Source organism: Pleurodeles waltl, chromosome 4_2, assembly GCF_031143425.1.
Source record: "Pleurodeles waltl isolate 20211129_DDA chromosome 4_2, aPleWal1.hap1.20221129, whole genome shotgun sequence".
Lineage (NCBI taxonomy): Eukaryota > Metazoa > Chordata > Amphibia > Caudata > Salamandridae > Pleurodeles > Pleurodeles waltl.
Window position 1 is genome coordinate 1,015,445,400 of NC_090443.1, and position 16,824 is coordinate 1,015,462,223.

The window sequence follows — 16,824 nt, forward strand, 5'->3', positions numbered from 1 at the left end:
TACGACCCCAATTTGGAAGAAAAAGAGCTAACCGACCACCCACGGGAAGATGGCCAAAATTTAAATTCCTTACCTGAGACCTGTCCTCCTCTTTGGCGGTAACTTCTGTTTCTGAAACCTCTCCCTCTTTGGGGATAGAACTGGGGCTTGAACTCTGAAGAGTAGTAGGAAGAGCCTCGGAAACTGCCACCACGGGAGGCGAAGCGGCCGGTAAAGCGGCTCCTTCCTTTACCGGCCCTGCCAAAAACCCTAGAGTTGAAAATTTTCTTCATCGAAAATTGCGCCTTGTCCAACGTTTGAAAGGTAGAAACGTATCTACCAAGTTCTTTAATAAATGAATCACCAAAGAGAAGTCCATTAGCCTGCTGCCCCTCTTCCCTGGTTGCAAAACTGCCCAATTTTGGTTCAATCTTTAATAGTAGGCTTTTACGCCTCTCTTGAGAAATAGCCGTATTAGCGTTTCCTAATAAACATATCGCACGTTGGGCCCAATTAGATAAAATCTCAGGATCAACTTGCGAACCCTCCAACCTGGCATCCTCAGCCAAATCCAAAATCCTGGTCAGAGGACCAACCAAATCCAACAATTTGTCTTGGCACATTGACCATGCACGGTCAACACCCTTCTTTGGGTCCTTTCCAAATTTAGAGAAAAATAGTACCATATTAGGGTCTATAATAGGTGTGGCCGTGATGCTAGACTGAAGAGAGGGACGAGGACATTCCGAACGTAATTTACTTCTTGTGGCTTTGTCCAAAGAATGCCTTAAATGACATGCCACATACTCCGCCACGTGATCAGACGGGAACCATTCCGTGGAGTTTGGGTGATGAATTAACGTTGGATCAAACATTGGTTCCCCCAAAGCATCCAAGACTGTAATATCATTAATAGTTGGAGTACTTGAATCAGAAAGAGAAGTTTTTTGCCTCTTCTCCAAAGGCCCATCATTATCATCCCCATCATCCATATCGTCATCAGTATCCCTCAACTGAACAATATTCAGAGGAGAGGGACCCTTATCCACCGTTGTAGACTCCTTACGGGGGGAAGGACCAGCCAACTGGGGAGATTCATCAATCGTTTGTAACTTTGAAAAATTGCGCTTTTTTCCTTTCCCAGGTTCCGACGTACTGGAACTTTGAGGGGAACATTTTTTAAAAGATAATTCTAATTTTTTAGACATCTGTAACATGGAAGAAGATACAGCTTGTTGAACTGTATTCTGAATAAAGGAATTTAAATCAGCGCGTAACTCATCCATTTGAACCTCACTGGACGAATCATCCACTTTTTTAGCCATTCTGAATGATAATAGAAAGACTGAGGATACCAGGTAATTTATTTAATCAATTAAAATTTTCTCTTGTTTCAATGAAAATAAGTTAAAATAAAACTAGCACATAAATGGTTAAACTGTGTAAGAACACAGTGGGCGTGAGGAGAATGGGGTGTGCCCAGGCAGGAGCAACCAGTAAAATCTGGGGCGTGGCAGGCCAAACCTCCTGGGACGAAAGGAGACCTCCCTCGACGACGCGAGGAACAGACCGCACTCGGCAGAGGGCTCCGAGGAAGCGTCACTAAATAAATTGTAGACGCGAGGAAGAAACACGGCAGAACGGCTCCGAGGTAAGCGCGAACTGAACGCTTACCTCAGGAGCGCAGCGGGAGAAATGAACGTTCAGAAGAACGTTCGGCTCGGCCCGAGAGGCGCGAGCGCGCCGATAAAATACTCACAAATTAAATAATTTTAAAACTAAGGAACGCACGCGGACACAGAAATAAGCGGAAAACGAAAAACGAAAATAGCGACATAAATGACACTATGAAAATATGTATATATATATAACATAACACGACAAAGAATATAAAGCTGAGGTAATAGAACTTATCTTGACTGCGAGCAGCAAGAAAAGAGGACTTGCTGTTCGTAGTGAAGATAGTTATTGTGCATACTCGTTTATTATTGGTTGCCTGGATATGACATCATTTGTTTCTTTCTTCCCTATGTTCATGGGATGTGTAGTTTTTATTTTTTCATCTTGGCTGCTGTTTGAATAAAGCAAGAAAAGAAAGCATAATAGGAGCCTCCGTTCTTGTAATAAAATCAGTGATACCAAGAGACCGGCTCCTTCCTTGCACAGGCGGGGTCACCACTGGCATTTATGGGGGTGCAGCGCCCCCAGCAGGGGACACGGAGAATAATTAGTAGGAGATCAGGTAACAAATAGTCAGCAGTTCCTCGTTGGTATAGTGGTCAGTATCCCCGCCTGTCACCCCGACGGGGAGATGAAGTATTTTTGGCTTTTAGGACGATATATGTTTTTTAGCAGTAAATTCAATTTTTAACAATGAAATTACAACGTTCTGGAACAACTAAGAAACAGATGTACAAAACAAACGAGGGACTTTAACCCCCAATTAATTTGTACTGACGCGTGGAAAAGTTTAATGGGAAGAGAGTGGAAACAACAGGATATTTTAAGATTTTAAGACCCGGGCAGAGGTCGCCTGCATCAGAGCTCGGCCTGCACGGACTCGACGTCTTTTGTTTCACTTTAAACTTTATTTTACGCTGAAACTAAGGGAGACTTTGAGTCAGACGCGGATGTTTCAGGTCAGACTCCCTTCTAATAACGCAGCCTACAGGGGGTTCAAATAATCACATTTTATTCACAATAGAAGAACAATTAGTGCGCACAGTAATGAAATATGTGATCCGAATCAACACAATAAGGAAATGCTTGATCTGGGTCAATCGGGCTGTTCCTCTCGGGGCCACTTCTTATTTTCACACTAAATTCCTGAGCTACCTCGATTTTAAACAAAATACGAGGATGAATTCGAAAACGAGGCAAACAACGCGAAAAACATCAAATGCGCTTTAAAAAATAAATAAATGAGATTCACAAAAGCTGATGGGATGAATACTTGTAGTCCGCGATTTAACTGAGAATGGGGGTATTGAATGGGATCAGCGTGCATGCGCACCCTGCCATTTTGCTGTTTTCACAAGTGCGGGCAGTTTGACTCAACCCATCAAAAACAAGCTTCTAGTGACACTTGTGCAAAGGCTCTGTCCAGAATGATGAAATGATCTTCCCTTTACTTTTAAACAAAGATTACTCCGTCCTGCCAGTATTTCGAACTATTTAGGCGTACAACGAGCACTTACTTCCCCTGACTGCCTCACCTGGGGTCACTATTATTATTGTCTACTGCTTGGGCACAATAATATGTTAACCCTCTGATACTGCATAGCAGACATGATGTATGAGGAAGACAGAGAGGGCTATGTCTATGATGATCCCATAGGATCTTTGAAGCAAAATCTGGTGCATGCACTGGACACAAGTGAGGCATATGGTTAATGAAGCCCTACTGAGGGCCACTGGGCGTCTGAAACGTCACTTATGTGGCTTTGCACAGCAACAAGGCTGGATACCCTCATGTTACTAATGGGGTCTTTGGTTGACAGTCAGGTTATCCCCGTTCAAGCAAGGACCCTCACTCTAGTCAAGGTAAAAGAGAATCACCCTCAGCTAACCCCTGCTTACCCCCTTGGTAGCTTGGCAGAGCAGTAGGCTTGACTTCGAGTGCTAGGTGTAAAGTATTTGTACCAACACACACAGTAACTCAATGAGAACACTACAAAATGATACAACACCAGTTTAGAAAAATAGGAAATATTTATCTAAACAAAACAAGACCAAAACTACAAAAATCCACCACACACAAGTCGTTATCAATAAAAATGCAAAAAGAGTCATTAAGTAGTTTTAAACACAAACTAGCGCTGCTAGCGTGAAATTGTACCTGGTGCGCGTCAAAAACAACCCCGCACGGGCGGGTGTGCGTCAAAAATAACCCATCACGGGCGGGTGTGAGTCGGAAATCCAGCCGCACGATGATCCGAAAACCCCGCAGCGCAGGTTGTGATTTCCCAGCCTCCGTCAGCGATGCTATGTGTAGTTTCTCCTGCTCCGTGCGTCGATTCCGTCGCGTTTCCTGCGAGCATCGTTTCTCAGCTGCGGAGCCGGCGGCGCGTCGTTTTTCAGCCGCAGATTAGAGTCGCGTCAATCTTTTCCCCGCACGGCGCTCTGTGCGTGGATTTCCTTGTCTTTAGGCTGCCAGCTTCTCCTTTCAGGGTCCCAGGAACTGGATGGGCACCACAGGGCAGAGTAGGAGTCTCTCCAGAGATTCCAGGTGCTGGCAGAGAGAAGTCTTTGCTGTCCGTCAGACTTCAAACAACAGGAGGCAGGCTCCTAGATCAAGCCCTTGGAGATTTCTTCTCAAGATGGAAGGCACACAAAGTCCAGCCTTTGCCCTCTTACTCTGGCAGAAGCAGCAACTGCAGGATAGCTCCACAAAGCACAGTCACAGGCAGGGCAGCTCTTCTTCCTCATCTATTCAGCTCTTCTCCAGGCAGAGGTTCCTCTTGGTTCCAGAACTGTTTCTAAAGTCTGTGGTTTTGGGTGCCCTTCTTATACCCAATTTCTCATTTGAAGTAGGCCTACTAAAGTCTCTCTTGTTTGTGAAATCCTGCCTTGCCCAGGCCAGGCCCCAGACACTCACCAGGGGGTTGGAGACTGCATTGTGTGATGGCAGGCACAGCCCTTTCAGGTGTAAGTGACCACTCCTTCCCTCCCTCCTAGCACAGATGGCTCATCAGGAAATGCAGACTACATCCCAGCTCCTTTTGTGTCACTGTCTAGTGTGAGGTGCAACCAGCCTAACTGACAAACTGACCCAGACAGGGAATCCACAAACAGGCAGAGTCACAGAAATGGCATAAGCAAGAAAATGCTCACTTTCTAAAACTGGCATTTTCAAACACACAATCTCAAAATCAACTTTACTAAAAGATGTATTTTTAAATTGGGAGCTCAGAGACTCCAAAGTCCACATGTCCATCCGCTCCCAAAGGGAATCTACACTTTAATCAGATTTAAAGGTAGCCCCCATGTTAACCTAGGAGAGGGACAGACCTTGCGGCAGTGAAAAACGAATTTAGCAATATTTCACCACATTACTATGGGGGTCATTACAACCATGGCGGACGGTGTCAAAGCGGCGGTAAGACCGCCAACAGGCTGGCGGTCTTTTTTTGAGAATTATGACCATGGCGGTTACCGCCATGGTCATCCGCCCCTTCTCCGTTCCGCCCGCCAGGGCGGAGACGACCGCTGGGCTGGAGACCTGGGTCTCCAGCCCGGCGGCCGTGACAATACCGCTGCCGGTATTTCGACCCGGCTTACCACCGTGGATTTCCAGCGGTAGGAACCGCCATGAAATCCATGGCGGTAAGCACTATTAGTGCCAGGGAATTCCTTCCCTGGCACTGATAGGGGTCTCCCCCACCCCCCACCCCCACCCCGACTCCCTCCCCTACACCCCCCACCACTCCTGCCACCCCCCAAAGGTGGCAGGACCCCCCTCCCCACCCCGATCCCCGACATTACCGCACACATACACACCCGACACGCACGCAGGCACCACCAACACACATACATGCACACACACCGACATACATGCCAACATCCACACACACGGTCAGACACGCACACCCACATTCAAACATACATGCACACATCCATACCTACAGACATACACGCACTCATTCCCAAAACACGCAACACCCCGCAAGCATTCACGCACTCACACACCCCCTCTACATACACCCACGCACACCCCCATGCACCCACACAACACACAACACCCCCCCACCCCCTCCCCTAACAGCCGATCGACTTACCTGTTCCGTCGATCCTCCGGGAGGGGACGGGAGCCATGGGGGCAGCTCCGCCGACACCACACTGCCAACAGCACACCGCCACGGCGAATCACAGGACGTGATTCGCTGGGCGGTGTTCTGTTGGCGTGGCGGTGGAGCAACCTCCACTTCCCCGCCGCCCGTCACTGTGGCTGTTGGCGGCTCTCCGTCGGAAAAACGACGGAGAGCTGCCAAGAGTCATAATACGCTGAGCGGAAAACCGCCACCACTGGCGGTCTTCAGCACGGCGGTCCCTCGGCGGTCTTGTTAAAAGACCGCCGAGGTTGTAATGACCCCCTATATGTCCTACCTTAACCATACAATGCACCCTGCCCTTGGGGCTACCTAGGACCTACCTTAGGGATGTCTGACATGTAAGAAAAGGGAAGGTTTAGGCCTGGCAAGTGTGTACACTTGCCAAGTCGAATTTACAGTTAAAACTGCACACACAGACACTGCAGTGGCAGGTCTGATACATGATTACAGAGCTACTTATGTGGGTGGCACAACCAGTGCTGCAGGCCCACTAATAGCATTTGATTTACAGGCCCTGGCACTTATAGTGCACTTTACTAGGGACTTACTAGTAAATCAAATATGCCAATCATGGATAAACCAATTACATACAATTTTACACAGAGAGCATATGCACTGTAGCACTGGTTAGCAGTGGTAAAGTGCTCAGAGTTCAAAATCCAACAGCAACAGGTCAGAACAAATAGGAGGCAGGAGGCAAAAAGATTGGGGATGACCCTGCATAAGCAAAAAAGTCCAACACCTCAGCTCTAGGGATACTTGAGGGTGGCAAGGGAATCGCACTGGACAAGCCCAGCCCTAACATTATTAAGGGCTCCCACACAGAGGCTTTTGATAAATAGGCCACATCCCTGACCAAGGAGCACGCTTACAGCATCCCATCAGAACCCTCACAGGTCAGAGGACGCAGATTCTTCCTCCGCCCAGAGTTCTGACTAAGGGGAAAGCCCTGGCCAAGCAAACGAAAGAGCAAAACACACCATGGCGCAAATCATAAACAGCCAAAGGTTCTTACATGTGAACCAGGGGTTATCATACTCCCAAGGTCTACAGTATGGGGCCCCTTACAAGAAGTGGCAGAATATGTACAGGCACTATAAAGATGAACAGTAGCGCAATTAATCTGCTGAGATTCCTTTATTGAAGATACGCTTAAAGAGCGGCACCGACCACTCACACCGTTAGTGTCCCGACCTCCAACCGCCGCCCACAGCTTTCCACAATCCCTCAACCTAATCCCTACATTCCACCATCTACGTCCCTAACATTCTACATTCCTACACACAATACCACACACCTTCCCCTCAATAAATTTTAAATACAATTGTTCAGCGGAAAGGAACAACAACAATAAGAACAATTGCAGTAGTACATACATAGATCTCCAAATACAATTTGAGTTCAAAAGTTAAGTGACATGAACACCATAAAGATGTATGGACACTTCATTGGTCTGTTACATAGTCTTTTAAATATATAGGAGTCTTCTTCTCTCTCACACTACGTCACAATGCTCCATCCACATTCAGACGTCTCTCATGATGGGCCGTTGCATCCCCTGCGTCGAAGTCACTCCCAAACAAGTACCCATTACACTCCTCCAAACACTCCCTATCTTCCTTACTCTCAATACATGAATCCTTCCTCCTACATATTGACAACCGCCTTATATTCCACACTCTACCATCATCCAACTTCAAGCATTTCTCAAAATGTTCACAATTTTCCTTGGTTCAGACCATTGTGATTTCCCCTTCTCAACAATTCTAGGTACATTAACACGGACACTTTTCCCCACCTTCAATCCACTCATACTGGATTTCACATTATGACACAGTTTGGTGCGCAATTTATAATCCTGTACATTGTTCCTCATCTCCTTATCACACTCTATGCCAAATTTCACTGGGTTTCTCTTAATCACCATGAAACCAAGCCAGTAGATGGCTTCCTTCCTCTTAACAATTCAAAAGGCATCCTCCCCGTCACAGAATGCGGAGTCACTCTGTATGATGAAAGCATATTCCTTAGGGCCTGTTTCCACGGAATACCATATTTACAGGCCAATTGTATAGTTTCTTTAACAACTCTATTGAATCTCTCGACCTGACCATTCGAAGAAGGATTATATAGAGCCACCTTTGCATGTTTGATAAAAAAAATGTAAAAAAATTCTGACATTTTTGCAGAAGTAAACTGCACACCATTGTCCTACACAAGAGTCTCTGGGACCCCCTCCCTGGAAAATATATTCTCCAAAAATTCTAATACTGTTTTTGTGGAAATATTGCTCACAAACTCGACTGCTGGCCATTTAGAAAAATAATCAATCAACACTATGGCATACGCTTCCCTCATTGTTAAAGTAGAAAATGGACCCATAAAACCAATTGCCAACTTCCTCCAAGGTCTATCCGATAACTGAACCAGTATTAACGGGGGAGTACAAAAAATGCTCCCGCTGTAGGTACCAATCCCATCCTCATCGCCAATATAAAGATGAACATTGGCACAATTAATCTTCTGAGATTCCTTTATTGAAGATTCGCATAAAGAGCGGCACCGACCCCTCAGACCGTTAGTGTCCCGACCTCCAACCGCCGCCCACAGTGTTCCACAATCCCTCAACCTAACCCCTGCATTCCACCATCTACGTCCCTAACATTCTACATTCCTAGACACAATGCCACAGCCGCACATAAACCATAGTTTTGATGAAGAAGTAAGAGCGCATGTCGGTCAGAATGTCCTAGACCAGGTCTACCTGACAAGGTCACAGACACACCAGAAGTTGCCCCCAACATGGTGACCTATATAAGAAAAGTATGCCAAGAACCCAAAGAAGGGTGTAGGTCAGGACATGCTTGGCAATCTTAACAAGATAAGATCTTGGATGTATCTGGCCCATTAACTAAAATATTGGTGATGGACTATCAAGCCAAAGAATCAAAGTCACCCATCAGCACTGAGGTACTGGGTGGCTGGGCTAAAAAAGCAGTATGTCAACTGGGCAACACTAACTGCACTATCATAGCGAATGTTGCAGATCTATACTTCTCAAGTTAGATCGCCCAGGGTCTCCTGTTTGGGGCTCCATTTCTAAAAGAGCCATAAAAATTTGTAGCAACCTATACCAATTTAGATAAGTCCCAGGATCACTTAAAAAGGTTTTCTGACTGCTTTTTGGCAGGGCTAGACGCTTTAGGGGGCGAACATTCGGCCATGGATTCCCTCAAGGTCCACAAATGGAACACTACCAAAAAGGTAGAGGAGGAATCCAGGATTTGTCCAATCCAATTTCCTACACCTCACATTCCCGAAACTACAGAGGGTGTTTCCTGAAGTGATGCTTCGGAAGACCACAAAGTGCTTTCCTAGAGTCTGGCTCCACAGGACAGAATTATTCCCTTAGCTGAGGTTTCGCTGGGGGGAGGGGGATAGGGGGCAGAACAAGCCTGTTTTTGCACAACAGACAATTTTTGACTCAAGATCCGTGGATCCTAGAATCAATACAGGGTTATAGACTAGAGTTTTATGACCCCCCCCATTTAAAACTCCCCCACACACAAAATGTATTTTTCCCCACTAGAACAGACATTCATCTCGTCAGAAAAACAAGAGCTCTTGCAGAAAGGCACAATAGAAGTGATGTGCCCTCACACAAACTTCTTCATAAGTTGCATTTTTCTGGTAGAAAAGAAGGGTGGCGGATCAAGATTGGTACTAACCTTCAGAGATTTCAATGGTTGGACACTTTATCATCATTTTAAGATGGAAGCAATCCACCTCTTAAGAGATATCCTGCAAGAAGGGGGCTGGCTGGTTTGATTGGATCTGAAGGATGCCTATCTGTCCATTCCTATGTTTCCTCATCACCGACATTTCCTCCAATTCCATTGGTGAAATGTTTGTTACGAATTAGGCCTTTCATCCTTTCATCCGCCCCATGGTGCTTCACGAAGATGATGAAGCCAGTGGTGGAATCTTTGAGAGCTCAGAGAGTTCACCTAATCATTTACCTAGACGACATCATCATTATGGCCCAATATCCCCAGCTAGCATAAAACACCCAGAGTGGAAGATTCTTCTCCTGCAGGACCTCAGATTCATAATCAACTTCAGAAATCATTCCTGAGTCCATCTACATGCTTGGAATTCCTGGGTTCTCAGTTCGACTCTCGTTCAACCCAATTGATCCTTTCTGCCACAAAGTGAAGAACATCAAGAAGGAGTTGAGATCAGTTTGGAGCATAGCGGCTACATCCTTGAGATCCATAGCTCAACTGGTGGGTCTGCTGGCCTCGTCAATACAGGGGATCTATCTGGGTCCCCTTCACTATCGCGTCCTTCAACGCTTAAAAATCCAGCATCTCTGCTAGGGTCTTGCTTACTTGGAATTGGTCATTTTTTCAGAGGAAGCCACGACGGAAAAATCAGTTGGTTAGACCAGATGGAAGCCTGGAATGGCAGAGCTGTATTTGGCTCGACCCTGGAGATGATAATAGAATCCGACGCCAGCCGTTGGGGCTGGGGGACCCCACTGTGGCCAGATCTCCAAAGGGGGGCTGTTGGTCCAAAGCAGAACTGAGTTTCCACACCATTTGCCTGGAACTCCTGTTTGGGTCCTTTGCGATTCGGAATTTCAGGAAAAGATAGAGCCTCCCTAGCCTTTTGCAAGAGTCTCAAGACTTCAATACCCATGCCTGGTCCTCAAGTTCACAAAAGAGATATGCATCAGAATGGATACTCTGGTGTAGTTAATATAGTGAAAGGAATGCAAATCCCTTTGGAGCAAATTGCAGTACAATTGTACATTTTTTATCCTCATTAGTGGCTTCAGGCATGGCGTATCGGTCAGTAAATAATTTTAGATCATCCATTTCAGCGAGTCACTCCCTAATATAGTGGTCACCAAACTTTTTAATGCCGCACCCCCCCCCCAGTTGGAAAATAAAAATCAATGGGCCCCCCCCTCAGAATTTTTTACAATTATTTCATAAAGATGGCAATGTTTAAATATGTCTAGGCCTATTTAAACATTACAGTTAAGTACTGTTATCTTTTTTTAAATGCAATAACATGCTTCTGCTTAAAACAAAGGCCTGTTATCTGCATAATGCTTGTTTTGGCCAGAGTCTGGCACCCCCCTAGGATCACTTGGGGCCCCCACCCCAGGGGGCCCAACCCCCCAGTTTGAAGACCTCTGCCCTAATAGATGGCAGACCGGTGGGAGAGCGCCCCATGGTGTGCAAGTTATTAAAGTGTATTCAGATGGTAAGACCTCCTCAACTGAAATATTCAGTTTTATGGGATGTTAAAATGGTATTGAGATTTCTAGATTCATGGCCGTACAATAGATATCTTTCTAAAAAAACAGTTATCGGCCAAATTGACCATGTTATTGTGTCTCATTTCTTGTAAATGAGTGTTAGATGTGAGAGCATTAGACCTGGGAGGGGTGAATTTTCTCTCCTGAGGGAGTTTCATTTACTATTTCCAGATGAACTATATAGAATTCCAGGTCAGTATTTTATCCAGCCTTTCCAGATAAACCTGAGCTTTGCGTACGACAATGCCTGAAAGCGTATGAGGTAAGTACCGCTGTTAGAAATGGGGTTTCTGGTTGGCTAAGGTTGGCACCTGAGCCAGGCAGAATCCACCACTCTAGTCAGGGCGAGGGAGTTACACACCCAAGATAACCGCTGCTCACGCCCTTGGTAGCTTGGCAGAAGCAGTCAGCCTTATCCCAGAGGCAATGCGTAACAAGTTATATAAAATATAAACTGTACTGTGTAAAACATCATTAGACCCAACACAACATGCATCAGTAAAACCCTGCTACACGAGCAGTGGTCAGAACATCGCACGGATTACTCGTACTTTGCAAAAAATAAGCAGTAGTCAGGTAAACGTATAGATTACTGGCACTCTGCAGCACAAGCAGTAGTCAGGTAAACGTATAGATTACTGGTACCCTGCAGCACAAGCAGTAGTCAGGTAAACGTATAGATTACTGGCACTCTGCAGCACAAGCAGTAGTCAGGTAAACGTATAGATTACTGGTACTCTGCTGCACAAGCAGTAGTCAGGTAAACGTATAGATTACTGGCACGCTGCAGCACAAGCAGTAGTCAGGTAAACGTATAGATTACTGGTACTCTGCTGCACAAGCAGTAGTCAGGTAAACGTATAGATTACTGGTACTCTGCAGCACAAGCAGTAGTCAGGTAAACGTATAGATTACTGGTACTCTGCTGCACAAGCAGTAGTCAGGTAAACGTATAGATTACTGGCACTCTGCAGCACAAGCAGTAGTCAGGTAAACGTATAGATTACTGGCACTCTGCAGCACAAGCAGTAGTCAGGTAAACGTATAGATTACTGGCACTCTGCAGCACAAGCAGTAGTCAGGTAAACGTATAGATTACTGGTACCCTGCAGCACAAGCAGTAGTCAGGTAAACGTATAGATTACTGGTACTCTGCAGCACAAGCAGTAGTCAGGTAAACGTATAGATTACTGGTACTCTGCAGCACAAGCAGTAGTCAGGTTGTCATTACCACCAAAAAGGCACATGTCAGAATAAACATGATATGATATCATCATGAATGCATATAACATGAAACATTCCCATGTGGCACTCAGATATCTTAGAAGAAACATTATAGTGCCTATCCTCTAAAACGCCAACCCTGAACAAGTTGCATCATGCAACAGAATTGTAGGGAGTACAAAAAGAGAAAGGTGATTAGATTGCCCAGGTCAGGAAATCATTTCCTTGGAATATGTCATAAAAGAAAACATTATACAAACCAATGGACACTATTGTGTCAGGGTATAAAATGCAGCTGATAAAGTAGGGGGTACAATCCCTCCATTGCCCTGTGCCCCCAGGGATGCATAGATTATGTGCGATCACCTTAAATCACGGAGACACATCAATCACCAATGGTTGCCTTACACAGCAGAGGACATGGCGCTCCTGTGTGCCTATTACGGGTAATGTGGTATTGTATCCTCAGCAGGACGAGGCCTCCATTGAGGTTTCCAATCTGTCCTGCAAATGATAAATAGGTAAGTAAAAACAAGGTCCCTAAACAAAAGCCTGTTATATGTGTGTGTGTTGGGTGGCACACATTCTCCACCGGCGTGGAGATCTCTCTTGGTCTCCCTGTGAATGCCCCAAAACACGGCAGCCGCCTGCGCCCATGGGGAGTGGCTTCTTTCTACCACAGCTCCTCTCTGGGGAGGGGGGAAGTGTGCAGGGGGGTTTCTTGCACAGTAGGGTATCCAGAGCTCTCTAGAGCCTTCTGGACTGCTGCAGTGGTCTTCACAAGTGTAGGGATAATGACAGTCGTCGCCCCATGCTCTTACATCTTGGAGGGGCAGCCATCCATAGGATCAGCAAGTCTGTTGTTGAAGAGGGGCCCCCTTACGCATATCAGTCATTAAAGGGTGCTCTTACAACGTATTTTGAGCCGTTGGCCAACCCGGATTATGAAAGGTTCTTCCTACGACAGACTTGACAGCTTTCTGAGAAGTCGGTGGACCCTTTTATGCGAGGCTACGAGAATTGGTGAGCACGTGCACCCTGCCGGATGTGGAGGCCCAATGTGGATGTGGATGGGTTCGGGCCCAATTCATCTGGGGTTGTCACTCAGTTAAACTGAGAGAGAACATTTTACAAGTGCTAGGGATGTCTATGGCTAACATGCTCACATTGGGGAGATCTAAGGAGCTGCCAAAGATACATGCAGCTCATATGGACGCAGCCCTCCAAAGACCGGTGAAGACTGAACCTGTGAACGTGGTCACCACTGCCCCAGTGAATCGAAACAAAAATTGTGCACGAGGTTACGCGCAGCGCCTTGAGTCTGTTATATGTGTGGAGGTTCCTACCCTCATCAAGGACAGTGTCCTGCTCAGGGGAAACAGTATGCAAAATTGTAGCACATTGAATCACTTCGCCAAGGTGTGTAGATCTGCTTCCTTCCACAAGTCAAACCAACCCAAAACGGTGCAGACCGCACAGACCCACACATCAGATGAGGGTGATGGGGATATGGATGACGATGGGTTGGAAGGCACCATCCATGTAATACATGCCATGGAACCAGGAGGCGGTCCTAGGAGACTTATTCCTAAATGCAACATATTGGTGGGAGGCAAACCAGTGGTGACACTAATAGACACAGGAGCCTCTATTAATCTCATGGCTCTCCAGGTGATAAAGACACTGCGCCTTAAACCAACACTTCGCTCCACCACTACCAAAATGTTTGCATTTGGGTCGTCCATTCCGCTTCCTCTGGCAGGAGTGGTTAATGCTGATTTCATGCATGAGGCCCAGACCGTCAATACCAATATCTACTTCACCAAGGCTTGGTCGGGCATGCTGTTGAGTTGTCGGACTGCAGAACAGCTGGGTCTGGTGTCGTTTGCATTCAGTGTGCATCAAGACAGTATTGAAGGGTTGATAGCTGAATACTCTGAGCTGTTTAATGGAATCTGTCATGAACGCCACCTAACACCAACTATTGACGGCATTGTGGCCAAAGTGAGTGGATAGCGGTGGTTTTCTAAAATGGACTTGAGGGCGGGCTATAATCAACTCATGCTTGACCGTGCGTCACGAGCAATAACCACATTTTCTACCCATGTGGGGCTCCGGAGGTACACCCGCCTCAGTTTTGGGATCTCTAGTGCAGCTGAGGATTTTCAGGATATTATTAGAGGGGTATTAGCAGGAATGGACGGTGTTATCAATGTAAGTGATGACATATGCCCCTACCCTGGAAGGACACCTTGATAGATTGCGTGCTACGTTCAAGTGACTCCATGAGCATGGTCTCACATTGCACGGAGAAAAATTTGAGTTTCTTCAACATCAAATAGCGTTCTTTGGATATCACTTTTCTGATAAAGGTGTACTACCAGATCCGGAGAAGGTACACGACATTCAAATGGTGTCTGCCCCTACTTCGGTCACTGGCGTCCGCAGCTTTCTTGGTATGGTATACGTACTGTGGCAGGTTCATTCAGAATCTGGAACCTCTTATGGCTCCTCTCTGAGAACTGACAAAGAACAACACTCCCTGGGAGTGGGGATCTGCCCAGGAAAGTGCTTTCTGTGCTGCTAAAAATGCACTATCTGCTCAGACTACGTTGAGGTACTTTGATCTGGCTAAAGAGTCTGAACTGGCGGTGGATGCTAGCCTGGTGGGGCTAGGTGCCATTTTGTCTCAACGCAGTGAACAAGGGGAGTGGGCCCCGGTGGCCTATGCCAGCCGAACCCTGACGGAAACAGAACAAAGGTACTCACATATCTAGAAAGAGGCTCTTTGCGGTTCATTGGGGTTGTCACCATTTTCATCTCTATCTATATGGCCAGCCTTTCACTGTGATGACAGACCATAAACCTCTTGTTCCGCTTTTCAATCGGTCCTTGGATAGCGAAGTGGATTCTACAATTACAGGACTATAAGCTTACGGTGATTTATCGACCAGGATCCCAAAATCTTGCAGATTATTTATCGAGGCATGCCAGACCGGTTTCAGTACAGGAGGAGGATGAGGCGGGCGCTGTGGAGAACTATGTTCGTTTGGTGGCCGAGCGATCAAGACCATTACCGGTGTCCATGCAGGAGTTCATGGACGCCACCCAAGAGGATGAATGCCTCCAACTTGCCATCAAAGCTGTTTATACAGGGAGGTGGCATGATATGGTACATAATATAGCGAGAAGGATTGAGGAGTCTGGACATACTCTAGTTGCCCTGCATCATGGCCGGCAGGAACTGTCCGTGTCGCCGGAAGGATGTCTGCTTCGGGGGCTGCGACTGGGGTTCCCCGATCCTTGCAATCTCACATAGTAGATTTAGCTCATGCAGCTCACCAAGGAGTAGTGAAGATGAAAGCTCCACTTCGCTGTAAAGTGTGGTTCCCAGGTTTGGATCACCAAGTGGAGAGAGTGGTGTGACCCTGTCACCTTTGTCAATTCGTGGGACCATCTGAGCCTCCAGCACCGATAATCACTGAACCAATTCCCTCCAGGCCATGGAAGCGGGCCTGTGCCGACCTGGGTGCTTTGCCTGACGGCCGGCACATGCTGGTGGTCATTGATGACTTCTCTAAATATCCTGAGGTGGAGATATTGGATACAACCACGGCTGAGCAGGTCATTCTGCGTTTGGAAAAAATCATGGTTATTCATGGTCTTATTCAGGAACTCAGAACGGACAATGGCCTGCCGTTTTCCAGGCAGGAGTTCGCAGAGTATCTTGTGAGGTGGAGTGTTGTTCATCGGAAATTGCACCTTGCTGGCCTCAAGCTACTGGTGAAGCTGAACGCTTCATGCGAACTCTGAATAAAGTATTGAGGATGGCGGTGGCCAATGCCCAGAATATTGACTGTTCCTTGTATGCATTCCTGAGAGAGTATAGACTCACCCCTCACACTACTATGAGAATATCACCAAGTGCTTTGTGTATGAACAGACAGGTGGAAGACACTATTCCGCAATGTGATGTACCTACTGCTCTGCAGGAGCAAGCGAGTGAGAGGTTGTGTCAGCATAAAATTGCCAATGATCAAGTGTTCAGAAGGAGATGAGTGAGGATCTTGCCTCTTCTCTCCTCCGGTCCTAACATAGAATAAAAAATGTTCTAGCATTCGCAACAAGACTTTTCTATTCTATTAAGGACATGGAGGCAAAGATTATCCCACCCATACATGTACATAAATGCATACAGCTGGTATATAATTTAGATTCGCAAAAGATATATGATTGTTTTTTACCACCCCGTAATGAAGATGTTTCTAATGGGTTTGATAGTAGACAATGTTTACGCCTTTGATACGTTCTTCCCTTGCAGGAAACTACAAGAAATGAATTTGTGTTCAAGTCATCGCTACGAGCTTTATGACTATAGCCCTCTTACATTCATGAGAACATTGAGGAAGATCTCCTCTACTATGTGGAGAAGAAGGCTTAGTTTCATAGATCCAGTTTTCA